The following is a 17142-nucleotide window of genomic DNA, read 5'->3' on the forward strand; positions in this document are numbered from 1 at the left end:
TCCATTGAGGTCTTGTAGTTACTTTTGGAGAGCTGGACAAGGTGTCACACAGTTGAAATCCCAGAGCTTAGGAGGTTCAGGAGCACTTTGAGTTCCGGCCAACTGGAGTCACAGAGACCTATCTTTTAAAAAGAGGGTTTATTCTTTGGTAAGTTGTACTTTATTTTTAGATCTATGCACCATGAGCATGCAGTGTCTGGAGGAAGCTAGAGAGGGTATGGGATCCTTAGGATTGGAGTTAACGCTGCGCTGTGAGTCTTCACTTGGGCTGGGAATTGAACCCAGGTTTTCTGCAAGGACAGGCAGCTCTCTTAGCAACTGGATGGAAGAAGTGATAATTCATACAAAATCATACAAAACCCCAAACAAAACGAAACGGATATCTGTGGAAGTGATAGTTGAGCTCCTCTATGCCCATTCAACTTAGATTTTGAAATTCATATTAAAAATTACTGCATTTTTAAAAAGTAACAGTTTATCTTGTAATGATAATGGTCTTGATAATTTTCCTTTTTTTCAGTAACTTCTAGTTTTCCTAAGTGTTTTTTTTTTTAAATAAATGTCATTATTCGTGATTTAAGAGTGTTTACTTTTCCAGAAAAGTCTATCTAAAATAAAGATGGTGGCTTTGTTGACCGTGAAGAAATTAGTTTATCACTTCACCACTAAGTATGATGTTTGCTTTGTATTTTTGTAATTTTTCAAATTAGGGAAATTTATATTTCTAGTTTTCTAAGTTTCGCCTCCAAATCGTGTGTTGCTGTTGCCTTCTAAGAGACATTCTTGTGTGACTGCTTACAGTCTTGTGCTTGTCTCCCTTAATACGTTCCTGTGAGGGGCTGGAGGGCTGGCTCAGCAGTTAAGAGCATGTACTGCTCTTTCAGAGGACCCGAGTTTGCTTCCCAGAACCCATGTCATGTGGTTCATAACTCCCTGTAACTCCAGCTCCAGGGGATCTGGACAGCCTCTTCTGACCTCGGTGGGTACCAACCTCCAGCACACACACGTATACATAATGAATAAAAATAAATAGTAAAAAAATTAAAAATCTGTTACAGTGATGAATAGCAAAAATATACACAACACAACACTGCTTAGAATCCTGTGGGTCATGACCCACATAGGGGTCACATATTAGATATCTTGCATATCAGATATTTTGCCCTATGATTCATAACAGTATCAAAATTATGGTTATGAAGTAGAACTTGCTAAAGGGTCACAATATTTGGGAGTTGGGAAACCATGGAGGTGGACAAACTACATTGTGCATACAGTTTTGCATCTAGGTTCACAGGTGACAAGGCTGGCTAGCTTTCTTTTTTTCTTTCTTTCTTTTCTTTCTCTTTTTCTTCTCACATAGGTATATTTTCTTCAGCAAATGGATGGGAAATTTATTCTCTGTGCTGCATGTGTTGGAATTGTGGGACCTGGGAGTTCTGTTTTTGAGGCTGTGCTATATGATATACGTGTCCTATATATGCAGGTATGTGCTGGGAGTCGGAAAAGGACATTAAGGACCTACTCTATCTCAATCTACCTTATTCGTTTGAGACAGGGTCTTCACTGAGTCTGGAGGTCAACTGGTGCCCGTCAAGTCTCATGGATGGACTTTCCTTCTCTGTCCCCACAGTACCAGGGTCATAGACAGGAACATGACTACATCAAACTTGTCACATGAGGGCTAGGAATTCAAGCAAGGTCCTCAGCTAGTGGTAGCAAGCGCTTTTACTCACTGAACCATCATCTCCCTAGACCCATGGGAGTTCTTTTTAAGATATATGTTACATTATATGCCATATATGTTAAATATTAAATTATCTTTAGGATAATCTAATATATTTCTTTAGCCATTAAAAAGTCTAATAGATATTATATGTTATACCCATATGTGTAATTTATATATTACATATATGTATATACTGTATATTGTGTATACACACATATATATGGCTTTATGGTTAAAGAAAAAGGCAGAATTTCTAATTCCTTTTAGTGGATTTTGCACATCATAATTGTACAGAAGTATAAGATCTCTTTTATCTATTTAAATTTCACTGGCATAAAGTCACTCACAGTGTATGTACTTTTTAATTCTAGGTGTTGAAGCTAAGGCTTTGTACATGCCTGGTGAGCAGCCTACCACTGAGCTGCATCTCAGTCCACTCGTTCAAGCATTGATTATAACTCCTTCACCATTACACCGTCGGCACCCATGTTCCACTTTTAGCATCCCAATGATGACTTTTGTCATCATTATTGTACAGAACACTGGGCCTCATGTTCTAGCCTCTGAGCTACACTGAAAGTTCTCTCTCTCTCTCTCTCTCTCTCTCTCTCTCTCTCTCTCTCTCTGTCTCTCTTGTCTCTCTCTGTCTCTCTCCAGTCTTGTTATCAATTGATGGTGTTGACCTAGAACTTGTAGTTCTCCTGCCTCAGCTTCCTTGCAGACCATTGACTCTGGCTGTCTAAGCTTACCGATTTTATAATTTTCTCGATCATTCTCTCTCAGAATTTATCAATCATTTTAAACTTGATGAAGAACCAGCTCTGACCTTGTTAAACTTGGGCTTGTTGCGTCTTACCTCCCAGTGATCTCCACTCCGGTCTGTATTGGTTTTAACGTTTTCTTTGTTTTGTTTTGTGTTTATTTCCCAAACCCTTAAACTGGATATTTAGTTTACAGAACCTTAGCACTCCTTCCATCCAAACCCGTCCATAACCCATCTATGGAGTTTGTTCGGCTGTGTGTACGCTTGGGCAAATGGGTCTGTCAGCGGCAGTTCTAATCATGTTCAAAGGCACAGTTTAATTTCTTCTGTGATCTTGGCCTTATTTGGATTTATACTCAGACACTGTCAAAACCACATTACTCTTGTTACCCTTTCCTTATTTATTTCCAGATCTATTCTTTAGTGGTTAGAGACTGCAGCCTAGAGATTATGTCTCTTAACAGTTTTGGACATGGTAGCCTGGTAGACAGATTTCATGTCTGAAGTGAAAAATAATATGTTTTTTTCTTTTTTTGAGGCAGGGCCTCATTTAGCTCAGGTTGGCCTAGAAATCCCTACATAAATGAGGGTGAGCTCAAAATGCTAATCCCCCTGCCCCTATCTGCAATGTGTTGTGCTGCCACACTAGGATTATATGGTGCTGGGGATCTAGCCCAAGGATTGTGGATGCTAAGCTAGCAATCAGGCAACTGAGTTGTATTCCAGATGTTACTTTATATGTGTGCCTTCGAATCCTTTCAATAAAGATGCTAAGTAGAAACTAGTGTTTAAGAAGCATGAGGGTCCTGGGGCTCAGGTTTCCTCAGACACTATTTTTAACTTACATAATTGCTTAGGCAGTCATTTGGAAAACAAGATAATAGTAAGATGACAATAATAATACTCTGAGCTTATTCATAAATATGAGTTTAAGGACATCCTGGGGATTCCCCATAACATCTGTGCTAGCTTGTCATTTCTTTCTTTCTCTACTCTTGCTATCTCTTGAGGGCACCAGGCCAGGCCTTGGGCTGGGCTCTAGAGCCGGCCTTGCCCTTGTACTATTCATGTCTGTTGACATGCCTGCTAGCATTGTGAGATCATTTATCCTTTTAGTGAAATATTAAAACGAGGCCCATAGAATGTACTTGGAGGAAAATGCTGAGTAAGTGCACATTGCTGTTTTGGGGATGACGATCGTGGTGACAGCTTTGCTGTCATTGTTTGCCATTGTGTGTTTCCAATTTCTGCCCCACCACATCTCTTCCCTTAGCTCCTGGTTCTGAGTCCCCTCTAGGTTCTCTGGAGCTGTCTCTGGGCCTAATATCGATGTCTATGTTTGCCTCAACTTGACCTATTATCTCTTCTCTTCTTATTTCTCTTCATTACTCTTCTTTTCCATCTCTCCTTCTTTCATGCCCCACCCCCTTTGGTGTTGAGCATTAAATACCAGGCCTCATGCATGCCAGACAGCTCTCCAGCACTGAGTTATCTCTGCAGTCTTCTGGTTTTACATTTTAGACAGGGTCTCACTAAACTGCCTTAGTTGGTCTTGAACTCATCTTGAGACACAGGCTGGCCTTGAACTTGGCATTTCCATGACTCAGTCTCCAGAGCAGCTGCATTTACAGCCTTGCACCACTCTGTCTGGCTTAGCTGACATTGATTCTCTAATCTCCTCTGCCTCACTTTACGGCCCACATTTACCTTGGGTTTTGGATCTCTTGCTTCTATCTCCCAGGTTCTGGGTTTATAGACACGAGCCCCCACTCTTGCTTTTATGCAGTGCTGAGGACTACAGCTCAGGGTCTTATTGACTACCAGGCAAATGCCAGCTTCCGAGCTGTATTCCAGACTGGGAAACTTCAGAAAATGTCCTCTCTGTTACTACATGGTGATCATGAATGGGTCACTGCCCTCTCTGGAGACCACAGCTCCTTCATTTTCAAAACAGGGCTGACTCAGTCACGTTCCTGAATACAAGGCTGTTGAGTGTGTCAAGGTGAGTAGAAAACTTCTAGACAACATGTATGCTTAGAAAGGCCAGCCAAAGAGGCCAGACTCTAGCCTCATATGTGTTCTGCAAGATGGGTTCCTGTGAAGTCATTTCCCCTGGGGCTTCGCCCTGGACTACCAGCATCTGGGATGCAACCTGTGCTAGCTGTGGAGGTAGAAAAAGCTTTTGAGAAACCAAAGGACTTTGTGGCTAGAGTGAAGAGGGCTGGGAAGTGGTGAGGACTGAGTTTAAGAGGCAAGTGGGTCCCAGTATTCACAATACATTCTAAGATGTTCCTTTGTCTTTCATTTGAGGACACCAAGAACGTTGGCAGGATGACATAAGTAGCATCACTGAAGCTAACAGTGCATGCTTATTAGATGGTATGTATTTCTCCAGTAACCCACAATGCACCTGCCTGTACGGAGGGAGGAGCTGCTATTTCCATTCTCTTTTTGTAGACAAGGAAGCTAAAGTTCAGAAATGTCAATCCACTTCTCCAGGGACACACAGGTGATCTGGGACTCACCTCGTCCCTCAGTTGTCTGGCTCTAGGGAAAACTGTCTAAATTACAACTTTCTCCTCTTTGGTTGGAGTTGGAAGATGATTACCTTGTTTGATTTGTTAGTTTCATGGGTGGGGTGGGGCAGGGGTGGGGGCCGAATATGGGCTTAGGCAACTTTGAGAGGCTTTATGGCACTAAAACAAACAGCTGTGTGGATCCATTCATTCAGTAACTACTTAATGAGTGTCCATGTGCCAGGTCCAGAAATAGCCAGGTTGGCTTGGGAATGTTCTGGAGAGGCCTGAGTTTTTGAGGGAGGTGGGTAAGAATCAAGAATGACCTCACCGCATAGGAAGAGCTCTTTCTACAGTCAGTGCAGCCCACGCCACTGCTTTAGGGAAGAAAGGAAGATTGCTGGAAGGCTCCATCCCGCAAGTGGACGCCAGGACATCTGCAGCCAAGGCTTCCTGCAGGCCCCTCCTGGCTGCCATGGTCTCCCCTTTGAGTATGAGGTCTGCCTTGGCTTTGATTCCCCATTAATTACCCTTGGAGGTAATCTTCTAAATGCCAGTAATGACCACATGTTAATTTCCCTCTCTCCTGCTGTCTCGTTCTTTCCCCCTTTTAATGGGCCATGCAAACTTGTTGGGATGTTTACCAAAGCAGCCGGGTTAGAGACGTAAATAAATGAATTTCTCTTGTCTGAAGGATCTAGAGGTGGAATTAATGTGAGAGGAGTAATTTAGAGGTGAATAATTACTTGGATCCCCCAGTAGGGAGACCCGCTCAGCTTCTCTAATTATTTACCTTCCCCCAGTTTTCTTTGCTTTGAACTGTGCAGCATGGAGGTGTACGGGGGTGGCACGGGGAGCCAGAGATCTTATTTTGGATTTCCCCTCTCGATTGTGAAATATCTCTTGGGGAGGGGCCCCATTAGGATGCAAAGCTGGCCATTCAGACACTGTGCCTGGGATGGCACTTCACGACATTCGTTTACCTGTGCGTTCGTGGAGGGGATGCTATTGCCAGCCCTATTTATGGAAGGAGAAGCTGACCCCACCCGGAAGAAGTTGCAGGCTCTGGTTCAAGCCAGCTTCCTGACTCTCCCTTGCTCTTAGCTGCCCACTGAACATCTTCACCTGCCTGCTTGCTGTCTGGCATTTACAGCTGGTGAATTCTTTTAAACACCCTGTGCAGCCCAGCTCCCTTCTGCACGAAGCCCCAGGACTCTCAGCCAACAACCTGCTGTCTTTCCCTGTAGGCTGGTGGCCGCGCCCCTTCCTTACGCAGCTCATTTTCCATTTTAAGATTTCCTGTTTGAACTAAAGGGCAAAGATCTTGATGTATCAGCCTGGAGCCAAGCTTCTGTGTGTATAAAGGGGAGCTCTGGCCCCTGCCCTCTGTTTGTCCACTGGCCTTATCGATGGAGCCCAAGTCCCAAGTTCAGAGGCTCCAGTTCCTTCCCGATTTGCTGGGTAAAGTCCGGCCCTTCCGTGCGGGCGGCCAGGGCGGGTGGCCAGCCTGGAGCCAGTGGTCATTTACGGCAGGACGGACAAGGCTTCCGTCCTACCTGGTAACCCATTGGCTGCAGCTAACAGACAGCTGGGCAACTGCAGGACTGGGGTACTAAGGACGCCCCACTTTTTTTTTTCCTGCTCAGCCCTGACGAAGCCAGGGAGTGAGGCCAACGAGGCCAGTGCTGCTGAGGGGTGCCTGAAGCTACAGGTCTTTCAGGGTCCAGATGGCTTTCCTGGCCTAACTTGTGCTCCCACACGTACGCGCACTCCCGCTAAAACTAGGAGCTCCCCAGCCATGTCCTTTCCCAGAGAGACATTTAACTGGTGCCATTTTTATGGGGGATAATAAGACCGATATCATTGCTGGTGTGCTGGTTCCAAGGTCCTTTCATCTCCCACGTCTCATCTGATGAAGAGGACAGTCAGGAGTCGTCTAGATGCCTATCACCTCGGTGTTCCAGAGAACCACGAGAGCCAGAATCCATGTTTCACTGAGCAGCCCTTTCATGATTCAAGTCGCCACAAGTTGAGGATCACGAGGTGACACAGGTTCAGCCCCTCTTTGGGCGGATCAGAGGTTCAGTGCTTAGAAGGAAAGACTCTCAAGCTCAGGAGAAGCTCCCAAGGTGTGCGTCTGTGCATGTCGTAGGAGCAGAGAGTGGAGGGGCAGACCATCCTGAGCAATTGCTTTCAAAAGATTTCTTCCAAACCCCCTGATGACCAGGAAAGGACTGTAGCTCTCAGAGGCACCCCAGGGAGATCCTTGTTTACCTGAGTCTACATGTAGACTCACCCTAGATGCTCCTGCTATGTCTTGCCCCTACCAGACAGCAGGACCTCCCAGTGAACAGTGCCCCTCTCCCCCAGAAGGTATTTACCTGTTTGGTGATTAGCTTCGTCTCCTGGTCCTGAGAGGCAGCATGGCCTAAGACACTGGATGCATGTTTTCTATGGAATTAACACCCCCCCACCTCTCTCTCTCTCTCTCTCTCTCTCTCTCTCTCTCTCTCTCTCTCTCTCTTACACACACACACACACACACACACACACACACACACACACACACACACACACACACATCTTGTCATTCTGTACCTCAGACCTATTAAATCAGAAGGCAAAATGAAGCTTCTAGAATAGTGTAAATTGCTAGCTAGGGCTGACCTAAAGCAGAACCCTGTGTATATCAATGAGGAGGAGGCAAGCTTCTGCTTGGGCTGTGTTGCTGACCCTTGTCATGACAAAAAATGGCTGCTGGGCCAGGTGTTAGCAACCTGTGCCAGGATGGGTGGTGTCTCTGTCCCCTCTAGGCCATCTTCTCTGTTTGCTATGATGATGTGATACCTGGAGCCTAGGAATGAAAGGGTGTCTTAGGGCTCCTCTGAGCTGTGGTCAACCCTGGAGCTAGATCTATGCTGACTCCTGGCCGGGTCTATCTTTCGGCTCTTCTCTGTCTCCTTGACATTGCTGACTAGGGGTGTGATCTGCAGCAGGTGGAAGCTCAGAGACTTGCTGGCAAAAGCTTGAAGGTCTATGCTGGTCCCCAGCCTATAGCTAGTGTCCCTCTTGCAAAGTTCAAGATGGAAAGGCCCCTCCCCCAGCCTCTCCTGCTGCCAGCTCTCAGGCTTTGAGCTGTTCCCAGTGTGTCCATTTCTCTACTACCTCTTTTACTTCCATTTTCTCTCGACATTATCTTATTCTGACTCTCTTGGGGCAGGGGTGGGGGTGGGGGTGGGGTTGGGGTTGAGGGTGGGGGCAGGGGTAGGGAGTAGCTGCTACAGCACAGTTGAGGTCAGTAAGAGCAGGGGCTTCTAAACCCCTGGCCTGCTACAGCCCAGCACAAGGACTTGGGCCTTAGGTTTTTCATCTATGGAATAATTATTTCTTCCCAGGCTTGTGAAGATTCTATAAGATAATAATGTACTTCAAGCTCTGGGCAGTAGCAAACAAGACCATAGAATTAGCTAGGCACTGGGCATTGTTCCAAGGATTCTTGGACCCTGGGTGCCAAGCAGTGTTTAGTGTTCCCATTTTATAGGCAAGTAAGTCAAGGCCTAGGGTCAGATAGCTTGTGGGTGACAGAACGAGGATGGCGTATCCAATTGTCTGGGTCTGGGCCAAGATCTCCTGCCCTGTAGAGATGCCCTGCTGGTTGGTTGAGTGCTCTGTGGGGTCAGTTCTTCCCAACTCATTCCCTTGCTTGCTACCTGCCAGCCTTTATGGAACTCATGCTGAAGACACTGTAGGCGGCTTCCCTTCTCACCTTCCCCTGACACCCCACCCACATTTCAGCCTGGGGACCTGGTTCCATCTTCTAGCTCTGCCCCGAGGGGAACAACAGAGCTACATCTTGTCGAGAAGCATAAGAGAAAGCTGTAACTGTCTGTCTGAGGGCTCTTGGGAAAGAGCCTGTGGCTTCTGCAACACAGGAAAACTTTGAGAGAGATTTGCTGTGATACCTGCAAGTGGCGGGAGGGGTTACGCCCACTTCACACACAGAGGAAGGGTGAAGGGTAAGGCTTGAACCTAGTACTTCTCATTCTGGACTGCCTGACCCTGGACTGGGGAACCTGCTGACTGTTTTCTCACACTGTTTTGTTTTTTGTTTTTTGTTTTTTTGTTTTTTTTTTTTGTTGTTGTTTTGTTTTGAGGCAAGGAATTATATATCCCAGTCTGGTCTCAAGTTCGTTGCATAGCTAAGAAGAACCTTGACTTTCTGATCTGCAAACCTCCACTTCTTGTGTGCTGGGGTTGCAGGTAGGCATGGCCACACCTAATTTATGTGGCACCGGGAAGGCACCGGGGCCTCAGGCTTGTAGACAAGCATGCTACCAAGTAAACTGCATCCCTAGTCCTGCCTTTTTTGTATCTGTTTTGTTTTGTTTTTTAAATAGGATCTCACCCTGTAGCCCAGCCTGCTTTGGAATCTGAGATGTTTACTCTGTCCCAGTCTCTCAAGTGCAGAAGGCAACCCCTGTGACCTCTTTTCACAATTGAACCCCATTGTTATAACTGTAGGAGAGGGTCAGGAGTCTTCAGGACATGACGGACAGAAGCCCCATACATACACTAGAAGCCTACAGAAGAGGTTAGTATCTGCCCTGAGGATTGTGGGTGGCGCATCATGAAACAGAAGGAAGGGGTTGTGGGCTCAGGACAGAGATGCTGTGACATGATCCCAGTGTACACTGGCCCGCTGCCCCCAAGAAGGCAGCATCTATGTCTCTTCTCATGGCAAGCCAAGGACCTCTGGGCAGAGAGCAGGGAGCATGAACAAGGGGATTGAAGTGAGCGGCTGCAGACTCCAGCTGGCCAGATCCAGGCTCAGTTAACTCTGCCATTCTTCACACTAGGAATCGGGGTTTCCTGGGATGGTCTTGGGCTGAGGAAGAAGTGTTCTCTTCCTCAGTTTTCCTAGGTACTGCATCCTTCCCCAAGTCAGTTCCTGCACGATCTAGGGCGAGAAGAAGGCAAGCCAGGTGTCTCCTAGGCTTACAGGGAGGCATAGCTTTCTTCTCGGCACTTGAACTAAAGAGAGGCATGTCGGGGGAGGGAATGGCTGCTTAGTCTAGCACAGAGGTGAGAGAGGAAAGGAGACATAGTTGAAGTTCATATGCTCAGTTCAACACACTGGCCTTGGGGAGGAGGAAGGGCGCATAGTCAACTTACTCATCTGTGGGTAACTTGTACTTCAGAAAGAGCCAAATGTTGAAAAAAAAAACCACCACCCAACCCTTCTCCCCCACAAAAAACTAGGTGTGTTAGGATGGAGGGAATATGGTATTTGCTTAGAAATGAAAATCGATTGCCTTTAACTTGCGATAAGATAATTATGTTCCTCTGAGTCATTGTCATGCATTGCTGTCCGTAAAGCTCACTCATTAAGTAGTAAGGGTATGTGCTTTATCTTAATTCATTTTTTATAGGGCTGTGAATTCCTGCATTTATCTACCTTGGTTTTCCTGTGTAGACACAGTGCTGCCTGGCCTCCCAGAGGCGAGATAACTTATTATGTAGCTCAGCCTAGGGCTGAAGTGGGCCTAGTTCTGACTGCCTGGTGCTGTATGGCCTGGGAGCACTCATTGCTTGTCTTCATTCCCAGCACATAGGGAAGCTACATATGTGTCCTTCAGGTCCACTGAGTAATTGCTGGGTCACCACTCTAAACAGGTGCTGGGATTGTCTAGAGCTATGGGATGGCTTTAGTCATCCTCCATATAGTCCTGGTCATAAGGCATGGCCACCCAGAGATGAACTTGCATTGAATTGGTGGGAAGGGCTTAGGAGGGTGTTGGAGATTGGAGCCAGTCTCATGAGGCTCTGAGGCATTGCTGTGACGTCACTGAGTTCAGGTCCTCATGGGTGAATGAATAGCTTTCTCCTCTTGAACTTGCAATATTGTATCTCTTTTAGTCTTCCTTTCTTCAACTGTAAAATGAGATGGGTGATACCACTGACCTGAGAGGTTGCTGGGAAGAGATTCCATGAGAAAAACACAAGATGTATACAATTTACCAGAGAGATGGATGTGGTGATGTGGGTCAAGAGTCCCAGCTACTCAGGAGTTCAAAGCCAATCTGGGCAACATAGTGAGACCATGTCTAAAAAATAAAAAGTTCTCCAAACCACAAAGCAAAAACAAAACGGTACAGCAAATGAGAAGTCTGATTATTATTGTTTTAAGTTAAAAGATGCACCAGAGCTTGGACAAGACACTAAGTGTTCATTAGCCCTGATGACCCCTGGTGAAATAGAGGCTATTTGTCATGTGGTAGATTGAGAAGTAGGGGAGGTGGAGGAGGTGAGTGGGAGACAAGTGTGTCTCCAGGCCAGCGTCTCTGGAGTTGCCCTGACAACTTAGGGATAGCCAGCTCTCTTGGACTCAAGACCCACTCGACGCCCTTGTGTACTGCCAAGCTGGGATTCATGGGGTTTTTGAAAATCTGTGAGATGGAGTTGCCTCAGAGACAGGGATCAGATGTTCTCTTCTGGCCTCCTTGGGTACCAAGCCAGCATGTGGGGTACACATATACACATAGGAAAATATTCATAAGTATTAAAAAAAGAACAGATAGATCTTTAAAAAGAGAAAAGACTAGGAATCTGGAGGCAGACTTCGGCAATTCCAATCCAGATTCCTCTGTCTCCTAATGGTGTGAACATGGCCAAAGCGAGGACTGTGGGACCCTGTTATCCACACGTGACGCTCCAGAAACAGTATCAGAAACTTGCTGCTGCCAGAGAAAAAAGACCAGCACTCTGGCTGAAAAAAGCAAATCTATGCAGAGATGAGCTTCAGTGTCAAGCTTCTGATTTATCAATAGCATCTGGAGCCAGGCATTTGGGAGGCATCAGGAGGAACAGGAGTTCAAGGTTATCTTCGGTTACAGTCTGTTTAAGGCTAGCCTGGACTATAGAAGACTCTGTTTCAAACACACACACACACACACACACACACACACACACACACACACACAAACACACACACACACACAAACACACACACACACACACACACACACGCACACACACACACACACACACACCCTAGATACAAAGAAAACCTCAACAATGAAATACACAGTAGTATCTCATTTTCTACCAGAGCTGTCTGACTCAGACCAGTTGGTAGATAAGTCTGGCGCCTGCTCAAAGGCAGTCATTGGAGACTGGCCACATCAGTGGTAGCTTTTCTGGACACACTGGTCAATGAAGGATTGACATGGATTGGGCAAGTCACATTTCTTCAAGGGAGACAGTTCACAAGCTATCACAGATGGATCCTGTGGTCGGTGCCATACAGCATTCAGGGCCATGTGTCTTTCCGACTCACTATTGGCAGAAGAACTGTACAGGCGTACTTGATATCTTTGTAGATTACATATACACCCCAGGCTGGAGGTGTAGACTTCATCCGTATGACAGGAGGGGATGTAGATGGTGGAAAGGAAAGTCATATTTGGGTGTCTACATCCAGTACAGATTAGGACACTGAACGAATGACTGCTACTGTCTCCCTGATGAGGAGACTTAGGGAACCAGTGGGACATAGAAGAAGGGACCACTGTGCTCCAGCCCTCCTAACCTTATATCTGTGCCTTTAGCACAAGCTCTTCCTACCCCATGCCCTTTGCACGTGCTAGTCTTTGCATGGCATGCCTCCCATTCTGAGCATGCTTCTATGTTCTCAAGGATGCTCTCTTCAGGCTCTGTGTTTGCTTCAGAATTTCATCACGCTTGCATTTGCCTATTTTAATTTTGCAGAGTGTCTTAGGAAAACATGAAGGCTGTGAGGACCAGGCGTTGTCTGCCTTCTTCAAGACTAGAATGAAGCTCAGGGCCTAGTCTTTTGCCAAAGGTTGGGGAGGACCATGAATGTAGGTGGGACCTGCCCAAGCAGCTGTGTCAAACGTACTGTTTCCACGCAGTGCAGCTTATTTGTTTAAAGTGATAAATGCTAGGCCTTTTAGCATAGTCATAGACATACACATCTCCCCAACAACTATTAGCAATCAACTCCTATTCCCTTCCCCTACACTCCTGGCAACCCTTACCTGCCAGCTGTTTCTATGGAGTTGCCTAGCCTGGAATGGACCATATTCTACCTTAAGAGATGAACATTTGGGCCCTTTGTGGTGTTTCCACCCCTTAAGCTCTCCCCCCTTCCCTCTCCTTCCTTCCCCCTCCCCTCTTTTCCTCCCTCCCTTCCACTTTTTCTCATTTCTTTTAGTACTGGGCACATCATCTTTGGCCTCCCACATGCTACAAAAGTGCCACGCCACTGAGCCACATCCCTGACCCTTTAGCTTTTGATTTTAATACAGGGTCTCACTAAGTTGTTCATGGTGGGACTGAACTGACTCCGTAGCTCAACTTTGACTTTGAATTTGTGGTCCTTCTGCTTCATCCTCCCATGTAGCTGGAATTAGAGTAGTTTTCACCCTGAAAAAAATGTGTTTATTTATTTATGGTGTGTATCTATGTGTGTATGTGCATGCCATGGCTATGTGTGAAGGCCAGAAGAAACCTTTGGGAGTCCATTCTTTTCTTCCTGGTTGAGGTAGTGTTTCTCTGGTGTCTGCATTGTGCAGTGGACTCCAGGAGAGCATAGCCACAAGCTTTCGGTTGGTTTTCCTGTCTCCGCTTCCTAACTCACTGTAGGAATGCTGGGCTTACAGGTTGCACACGCTGATGACTTCAAGGGATGGATCAAACTCAGGTTATTAGAACTGTGTGTAAAGCCTTTCTATGTGACATCCATCTTCTTAGCCTATTTCCCCCTTTCTGGGGGTTGTGAATAATGTCACATGTACATTTCTGTTTGAGTTTTTTGTTTATTTGTTTGTTTTTGGTGAGGATACATTTTTATACCACTTAGGCATATCTATCTTTAGCATATCTTTAAACTCTCTTGCCGATCAGTTACATGAAACTGTCTTTGAATGACTTGGCCTGGTGTACTGGCTAGGATTTTGTTAACTTGACACTAGCTGAAGTCATTGGAGAGGAGGGATTCTCAATTGAGAAAATGTCACTGTAAGACAGGGCTGTAGACAAGCCTGGAAGGCCTTTTCTTAATTAGTGATTGATGGAAGAGGGTCCAGTTCATTGTGAATGGGGCCGTCCCTGGGCTGGCGGTTCTGGGTTCTATAAGAGAGCAGGCTGAGCAAACCATGAGGAGCAAGCCAGAAATCAGCATCCCTCCATGACCTTAGCTTCTGCTTCCAGGTAATCGCCCTGTTTGAGTTCCTGTTTTGACTCCCTGTGCTCATGAAGTATGGTATGCAGTGTAAGCCAAATAAACCCTTTCCTCCCTAGGTTGCTTTTGGTCATGGTATTTCATTGCAGCACTAAAAACCCTAGCTAAGACAACTGGCTTTCCTGTAGGAGCAAATCTGCTTCCCTGCTCTTCTGCCTGCAAGGGGTTCAGTCTTCACTCTCCAAAGACTCCAAGAAGAATACAGGGAGAAGCGAGTTGACGTCCTTCCAGTCAGATGGCTAGGCAGGCACGCCATCCTCCCTGCTGGGACTCATCACTTTCTGTAGCACCTCACCTTTCATCTTTATGGAAGGGGAACAAAGATCACCATGCCTTGTTCCCAGACAGAAACAGACACAGCACTGTAATGATTAACATCATAACTTTGTTATTGGCCTGCACAGGCCTCCTGATGTCAGCCAGCAGCACACAGACAACCCTGCTGCCTCAGACTCCCAAGTTGGAGTCAGAGCCCCAAGAAGGAGGACGTGAGGGCAAAGCTAGTGTGGATGTGCCCAAGTACCCTGAACACTCCCTTTTGACACTAAGGTCTGCCTGGAGTGGTCTGGCTACTTCTGAAAGAGCTCCTTTAACCCAGAGGGCATGGGCACTTTTGACCTTTCCCCTTTGACTCATCCCAGGTCCTCTGCCAGGCACACTTCCTATACCATTCCTATGTTCTCAGTCTGGTAGCAAAGTTGCTGCCACTCGATCCATTTTACAGACATGGATGTTGACCTCAAGCTGGAATCCATCACCCTACCTGCACATGTGCATGTCTACATGGTCATGCAATGGCTTTTGAGAGTCAGTTCTCTCCTTCTACTGTGTGGGTCTGGGGAATCAATCTTAGGCCGTCAGGGTTGGCAGCAAGCAACTTTACCCACTGAGCCATCTCATTGGTCTATGACTTTGAACTTCTTATTTTTCTGCCTCTACCTCCCAAGAGCTGGGAATCCAGATATGTGCCACCATGTCCAATTTTACACAATGAGAGTGACTGAACTCAGGGCCTCATGCATGCTAGACAGGCACTGTGACAACTGAGCTACCTCCTAGCACATCAAACATTTTTTTATATCTTCCTTCGGAATGCTCCCCCAACCCCCTTTTAAGGTTTCTTTGTAGAATCCTCCTATGATTTTTACATTTAGAGGCAAGATATTGAGAGCTGAGGCTTCTCTCAAATTGCTAGCTAGCCAAAGATAAATTTAAACTCCAGATCCTCCTGCGTCTACCTCAAACGGGCCGTGGTTCGAGGGCATACCACCATATCATGCCAAGATCTCATACTTCTCAATCTAACTTCTCGCCCTTCCCTGGCCTTGACATTTGCTTTAATTTCTCTAGAGCAGACAGAGCACAACTCATCCTTTTTATTCAAGATGATTCACTTGGCTTTTCATTAAATCTTCTACTCTGGGCTGATTTTAGATCTCCTCTGCACCCAGCATCCTGCTACAAAGGTGACTATAGTGTGGTCAGGACCTCAGGGCTAACATAGTTTAGTGAGGACCTGGTGAGAGATCCTTGGGTTCCCTTTGTGTAGCAAGAGTAACAGATAAAGCATTGCTGGAGTAGGGATTTGAGTCATGAATAGAAGTTTTAGCAGTCTCTCGATGTTAGATGTTCTAGTCTCCTGCATCTAAGCAGACATGGTATATATACTATACCTGGCTTTTGTTGGCAACAGCTTTGTAGACCAGAGATAGACCTTGGACCCTACAAGAGCTGATTCCTAGGTAAGCTAGAGACCACTGATTGGGACTGTTTCCTGTAAAGATGAGCTTACCTAATTGGGTTCTGTTTCCTGGAAGTTAGACTTGGGACCAGAGAAATGGACCTAGTGGGTACTTTGTTCCATGGGTTCAGGTGCCAGGAATTGAGGTTGGAACGAACAGCAATTGGGTGTGGGTGAAGCAAGCACACAGCTAATTCTTAGATTCTCTCTCTCTCTCTCTCTCTCTCTCTCTCTCTCTCTCTCTCTCTCTGTGAGTGTGTGTGTGTGTGTGTGTGTGTGTGTGTAAGACTGGAAGAGACTCCCAAGACAAGAAGAAAGGGGGAGGGGAGAAGAGGAGGAAGAAAGAAGAAAGAAAGTGGTTCTAGTAAACTTTGTGGGTAAAGTACCTAGATTTTCCAGCCCCCAATGTGGCCTCTACTTACTTTCTTTGTGTGTCTGTGTGAGTCTAAGAGCAGCCCCATCCCTCCGTGGAGAAATGAGTTTGGTCGAGTTGGAGATGTAGGTCAGCCTAGCTTATACAAAGCACCAGAGTCTGAGTCCAGTGTCTCATAAAATGGGGAATGGTGATTTTTGTCTCTAAACTCAGCACTCAGGAGATGGAAACAGGAAGATTGGGTGTTCAAGATTATCCTCAGATACATCTGAGTTGTAGGAGACTCTCAAAAATAGCAAAACAAACTAAAAAAGCTACATAACCAACAAAATAAACATGAGTATTGGCCCTTGAAATTGCTGGGTGGTGGTGGCACACACCTTTAATCCCATCACACGGGAGCAAAGGCAGATGGATCTCTGAGTTCAGGGCAGCCTGGTCTATAGAGCAAGTTCCAGGACAGCTAGGGCTGTGCAGAGAAGTCCTGTCTCAAAAAAACTGAAATAAAATAAATTCTTAGTCCTTGAAACACAGAGTCTTGACTACAGCAGTATTCTGTTCCAAAACTTCTCAGGCAGACAGAGCTTTTGCAGTTGCATAAGATGAGGAGGTTATTTAAGAACATTCTGGAAAGGGCCAGCATCAGCTCTGAGAAGGAGGAGACTCAGTCCTAGTGGATATAGTTCCAGTAATGGAGCTGCCGGGCCGGCGGGCTCTAAAGAACCTCTGTGATGTGAGTTGGGAAAGCATGTGAGAAG

The 17142-nt window shown here is 46.1% G+C and overlaps 1 long non-coding RNA gene across 16 annotated transcripts in view; it reads left to right on the forward strand.

The window, feature by feature from the left end:
- LOC148005798 (uncharacterized) overlaps window positions 1-17142 on the forward strand; it is a 55079-nt gene that overhangs the window by 27235 nt on the left and 10702 nt on the right. For 4 of the 16 annotated variants that reach the window (XR_015620216.1, XR_015620219.1, XR_015620217.1 and 1 more), the window contains exons 1-3: window positions 8804-9024; window positions 9163-9268; window positions 9406-9599. The exons of 1 other annotated variant lie outside the window; for it this stretch is intronic. This is a non-coding gene — a long non-coding RNA (uncharacterized LOC148005798). 11 more of the 16 variants (XR_015620227.1, XR_015620228.1, XR_015620225.1 and 8 more) reach the window with 8 other exon arrangements.

The sequence above is a fragment of the Rattus norvegicus genome, chromosome 5, assembly GCF_021556685.1.
Source record: "Rattus norvegicus strain SHRSP/BbbUtx chromosome 5, alternate assembly SHRSP_T2T, whole genome shotgun sequence".
Taxonomy (NCBI): Eukaryota; Metazoa; Chordata; class Mammalia; order Rodentia; family Muridae; genus Rattus; species Rattus norvegicus.